General features: G+C 41.9%; 1 pseudogene; it reads left to right on the forward strand.

Moving 5' to 3' along the window:
* The first annotated feature begins 1,037 nt into the window (after positions 1 to 1,037).
* On the forward strand, positions 1,038 to 1,744 carry LOC122477128 (annotated as a pseudogene).
* The last annotated feature ends 4,047 nt before the right edge of the window (positions 1,745 to 5,791 follow it).

Below are 5,791 nucleotides of genomic sequence, written 5' to 3' on the forward strand. Positions count from 1 at the left end.
AGGTTGATCTATTCATCTTGAGAGAGAAGAGAGAGAGTAAGTGCAAGCAGGAGGAGGGGCAGAGAAGAGAGAGAGAATCCCAAGCAGGCTCCCCACTGTCAGTGTGGAGTCCAACCTGGGGCTCAATGTCACAAACACTGAGATCATGACCTGAGCTAAAATTAAGAGTCAGACGCTTAACCTACTGAGCCACTCAGGTGCCCCAGGAAAAACAGTTTTAGACCAAAAAAAAAAAAAAAAAAAAAAACCTGAGAAAATTTGCCAACAGCAGTCACACAGTTGAAAAATTACTAAAGGATCACATTCAAGGAGAAAGAAAATGAGAACAGATTTGAAGATAGAGGAAAAAACAAAGAGCAACAAAACGGTAAATATGTGACTTCACAAAAACTAGTACTGATTGTTATTTTCTTAAGTTTATTTTTTGAGACAGAGAGCATGAGTGGGGTAGAAGCAGAGAGAGGGAGAGAGAATCCGATGCAGGCTCCACACTGTCAGAACAGAATCCGACGTGGGGCTTGAACTCACCAACCGGGAGATCATGACCTGAGCCAAAGTCAGATGCTTAACCGACTGAGCCACCCAGGCGCCCCAGTACTGCTTACTCTTAATAATAATGTATTGAGTGGTTTAAAAATGCAGAGACAAAGGTAATATATAAAATAAAAAGAAAGCAAATGAAGTTTAAAATTTCTATGGTCTTGGGGCACCTGGGTGGCTCAGCCGGTTGGGCGTCCAACTTTGGCTCAGGTCACGACCTCGCGGTCCGTGAGTTTGAGCCCCGCCTCGGGCTCTGTGCTGACAGCCCAGAGCCTGGAGCCTGCTTCGGATTCTGTGTCTCCCTCTCTCTCTGACCCTCCCCTGCTCATGCTCTGTCTCTCTCTGTCTCAAAAATAAATAAATGTTAAAAAAAAATTTTTTTTTTAATAAATAAATAAAGTTTCTATGGTCATTAAATTTTCCAGGAAGAGGGAAAAGTACTAATTTATAGTACTTTGATGTCCGGAATACACATGAAGATATTTATGGTAGCTACCATGAACATTACAAGAATATTTAAGTATAGGCGCAGACGCGCAAGGACCCTAAAAATAAACAGCCACTACCTTGTGAACCACTTTCCCTGGGCCTGCGTCCGAGTCGCTTCCAGCGAAGGCCCACTCAGATGGGCCAAAGATCTAACTGCAGCCTTGAGAAGCAATAACTACTCAAAGTGTGGAAGATCTGGCCATTGGGCCCGGGGGGCGGTGGGGGGGGGGGGGGCTAACTATTGGAAGCCATGGTTGTGGAATGAAAACCCATGGTAGAGGTGGTTTTACCTCAGTTAGAGGTTTCCCGTTTGGTTTCTCATCTCTTCCAGACATCTGTTATCACTGTGGTGAGTCTGGTCATCTTGCCAAGGACTGGGATCCTCAGGAGGTTGCCTGCTAACTGAAGCAGAGGTGGCCCCATGGCCAAGGACGGCAGAGAGCCCAAGAGAGAGTGAGAACAGTGCTGCTACAACTGTGGCAAACCAGCCCATCTGGCTCATGACTGTGACCATGCGGATGAGCAGAAGTGCCACTCTTGTGGAGAATTTGAACACAGTCAGAAAGACTGCACCGAAGTGAAATACTACACCTTTGGTGAAACCGGTCACGGTCACGTAACGGTCAATCGCCGCAAGGCAAGTGAAGTCAATTATTACTGCTGTGGTGAGTCAAGGCATCTTGTAGAGAAATGCGCAAGTGAAGCCCTGGCTTAATTCTTTTCTTTTGTTGCCCCTCCTTGTTCTGATTAATGGCTGTATTATTTTCTCTGAGCCCTCTTCCCTGGCCAAAGATTGGCAGATAGAGGATACTCCCAGGTCAGTGACCTTTCCTTGCTGTGTAAAGTTCATGTCTAGTTTGGTAGAGATGTCACGTATCATGCTTTGTTGAAGAACAAAGTGAACACTAGTGAATAGGGGTTGGTGAATAGGAGGAGCTGAATCCGACCAGTAAGTCTGCCCTGGGTCTCTTGGATATGTTCCCATGTAGGAAGTAAAACCAATTCTGGAAGTGTCTTTAAGTTTCCATAAACAACTTAAATTTTAGCATAATAATGGCCTTGGATTGTCTGACCTCAGTAACTATTAAATAACATCAAGCACTGTCTGTATCAAGCCCTACATAGAACATACAGTCGAAGGGAAATGAACAACAACGAAAAAGACAAATGTGCGTTAATGGCTGTGCGAGAAAAATTGAGGTGAACTCCTAAACAGTAATGATTTCATCACAGTGTTGATGCTGGATATACATAAGGTGATGGCAAAGGTTTAGATTCCTTTTTTTAATGTTTATTTTTGAGAGAGAAAGAGAGACAGAGTGTGAGCTGGGGAGGGGCAGAGAGAGAGACACAGGATCCAAAGCAGGCTCCAAGCTCTGAGCTGTCAGCACGGAGCCCGATGCGGGGCTCGAACCCACGAACCCTGAGATCATGACCTGCGTCGAAGTCAGATGCTTAACCGACTGAACCACCCAGGCACCCCATGATGGCCAAGGTTTAGAACACATCTACTCTCAGAGCTAGCATAATTTGGAGTCATTCAAGAATGGCAGAAAAATGCATTTTCACAGAAACCAAGATGTTATTTTTATGTACTATATCACTTAAACAACTGTTTCCTTTGCTGTAATCAGTTTTTAAAAGTCATATGGAAAAAGCAACTGATATCCTAGAAAATAGAAACGTAATTTTAAACTATCCAATAAAGCTGGAGGAGGAAAGGGAATTTGACTAAAGTTCTTTTTGTTTGTTACAAATTTTCTTTATTGTACATAGTGCAAAATATAAAATTAAAGATATTAAAGAGGAGAATGTGGAGGACTAAAAACATATTTTTAAGTAAAGTTAATATAAAGACGTACAATAAAAATAATTAATACAGGGGCGCCTGGGTGGCGCAGTCGGTTAAGCGTCCGACTGCAGCCAGGTCACGATCTCGCGGTCCGGGAGTTCGAGCCCCACGTCGGGCTCTGGGCTGACGGCTCGGAGCCTGGAGCCCGTTTCCGATTCTGTGTCTCCCTCTCTCTCTGCCCCTTGCCCGTTCATGCTCTGTCTCTCTCTGTCCCAAAAATAAATAAACGTTGAAAGAAAAAATTTAAAAAAAAATAATTAATACAGAAGACAGCAAAAGAGAAAGGAGGACGTAAAATAGTGGCACAAAGAGAGGGCAAACAGCAAGGTATTAAACTTAAGCTAAAATATATTGGTAAATACATCTCACAAAAATGGACCAAATGCTACAATTAAAATATAATTATTTCCAACAACTACATGTTGCTTTTTGAAAACCCACTTTAAATATAAAGGTAAGGGGCTCCCGGGTGGCTCCGTCGGTTAAGCGTCTGACTTCGGCTCAGGTCATGATCTCACAGTCTGTGAGTTCAAGCCCCGCGTCGGGCTCTGCGCTGACAGCTCGGAGCCTGGAGCCTGCTTCCGATTCTGTGTCTCCCTCTCTCTCTGCCCCTCCCCCAGTCACGTTCTGTCTGTCTCCCCCTCTCAAAAATAAGCATTAAAAAAAATTTAAAAATAATAAATAAATGTAAAGGTAAAAGTAAAAAGCTGGAATAAAAAATATAGCAGGCAAACATTAATCAAAAGAAAGCTGCCATTAAATAAATTAATATCACAAAAAGTAGGTTTTAAAGTAAAAGTCATCATTAGATATGATATAAAAAGTTGTATTTCATAATGAGAAAGTTTAACTCACTCATTGACACAGTAACAAAAATTCTAAATTAGAAAAATAAATAAATAACCAAGTTAAGTTTGATCCAGGAATACAAGATTGGTTGAACATGAGAAATCAATCAATGTAATCCACTATATTAAAAGAGCAAAGGAGAAAAAAAAAAAAAACATCTCAATAGATGCAGAAAAAGTACCTAAGAAGATTCACTTAACATTTATGGTGAAAACTCTTAGAAAACTAGAAATAGAAGAAAACATTCTTATTCTGATAAATGGTGTCTACAAAACAAAACAAAGCAAAGCAAAATAGCTACCATAAATGAAAAATGTAGGAATGAAATGTAGAAACTTTCCTTCTCACTTTGGGAAAGACCAAAAAAGTCCACAATCTCTACTTATACTCAACATTGTACTGGAAGTCCTAGCCAGTTCAATAAAGCAGGAAAAAATAAATAACAAGTACAAGAACTCAAAAGGGAGAAATAAAAACCGACGTTACTTTCAAACGTATGATTTTGTTTTCGGAAAATTCAAAGAATATTCAAGTAAAGTACAAGTGAGTTTAACAGAAATGCAGGTGTTTTAATCATCTCCTATTCACCGTGTTGATGAGGAGGGATTCCTGCTCTAGGCTTATGGGGCCGGCAACACATGAAGACAGTGCACAGAAGAGATCAGTAGAGTTTATTAGTCATATATACTCACATCCCAAGGGAGGAGGGACTACATACCACGCAGGAACAGAGTGAACGACCAAGATCTGTGGGAGGCTTTGTAGTATTAAGAGGATGGGATGACCTTGGTGTCCGGGGGAGAACGTATTTGGCTTGTTTGAATAATTCTGTGAGCTGTCAGAGGACTGAAGCTCATTCCTTCAGGATAAGCAGAAACTACGCCTGGTCCCCTTGATGAGGAGGATATTTTAGCTAGAGGAACTTACCTGCAGAGGCAGAATGGGGAGGAGAACTTGGCAGTTAGTCCGTCAGAGACCTTTCCAGTTTTACCAGAAGTCAAGGCAGCACATGATATTTGGGCTGAATTTGAGGTCTTATATCACAGATGTATACCAAAAAAATCAATGTTTTAAATATTTTTTAGTGTTTATTTATTTTTGAGAGAGAAAGAGAGAGAGAGAGAGAGAGAGACAGAGTGTGAGTGGGGAAGGAGCAGAGAGGGAGACACAGAATCCAAAGCGGGCTCCAGGCTCTGAGCTGTCAGCATGGAGCCTGACACGGGGCTCGAACCCACGAAGGGCGAGATCATGACCTGAACCGAAGTCGGATGTTATACAGAAAATTTTGTGGAAGAAGCAGTACCAAGCCAGAGGACTTAGACAACCAGATATCAAAACTCAAAAAACTACAGTATTTTTTAAAATTTTTTTTAACGTTTATTTATTTCTGAGACAGAGAGAGAGAGACAGCATGAGCAGGGGAGGGGCAGAGAGAGAGGGAGACACAGAATCCAAAACAGGCTCCAAGCTCTGAGCTGTCTGCACAGAGCCCGACGCGGGGCTCGAACTCACGGACCGCAAGATCATGACCTGAGCCGAAGTCGGACGCTTAACCGACTGAGCCACCCAGGTGCCCCAAAACTGCAGTAATTAAGATAATGTGTTATTGCACAAGGGTAGCAAATTAGACCAGCAGAACAGAGAGTCCAGAATAGATTCACGATAATTCAAACACTTGATTATAACAACGATACTACTGAAAAGTGAGGAAAATACTTTGTTTTTCAACAAATGACATTAGATCAATTGAATATCCACATGAGAAAGAGAGAAAATTGGCTTCATTAGATACTCAAATCAATTCTGGGTAGACTGCAGATGTAAATATAAACATTAAAAAAATAAAGTTTATAGAGGGGCTAACATTGAAAATATCTTGGTCACGTTTGGGTAAGACAAGCTTTCTTAAAAAGGACACTTAAAGGGGCGCTTGGGTGACTCAGTCGGTTAAGCGTCAGACTTCAGCTCAGGTCATGATTTCATGGTTTGTGGGTTCGAGCCCCATGTCGGGCTCTCTGCTGACAACTCAGAGCCTAGAACCAGCTTCAGATTCTGTTTCCC

Source organism: Prionailurus bengalensis, chromosome X (assembly GCF_016509475.1).
Source record: "Prionailurus bengalensis isolate Pbe53 chromosome X, Fcat_Pben_1.1_paternal_pri, whole genome shotgun sequence".
In the NCBI taxonomy this organism is placed as follows: domain Eukaryota; kingdom Metazoa; phylum Chordata; class Mammalia; order Carnivora; family Felidae; genus Prionailurus; species Prionailurus bengalensis.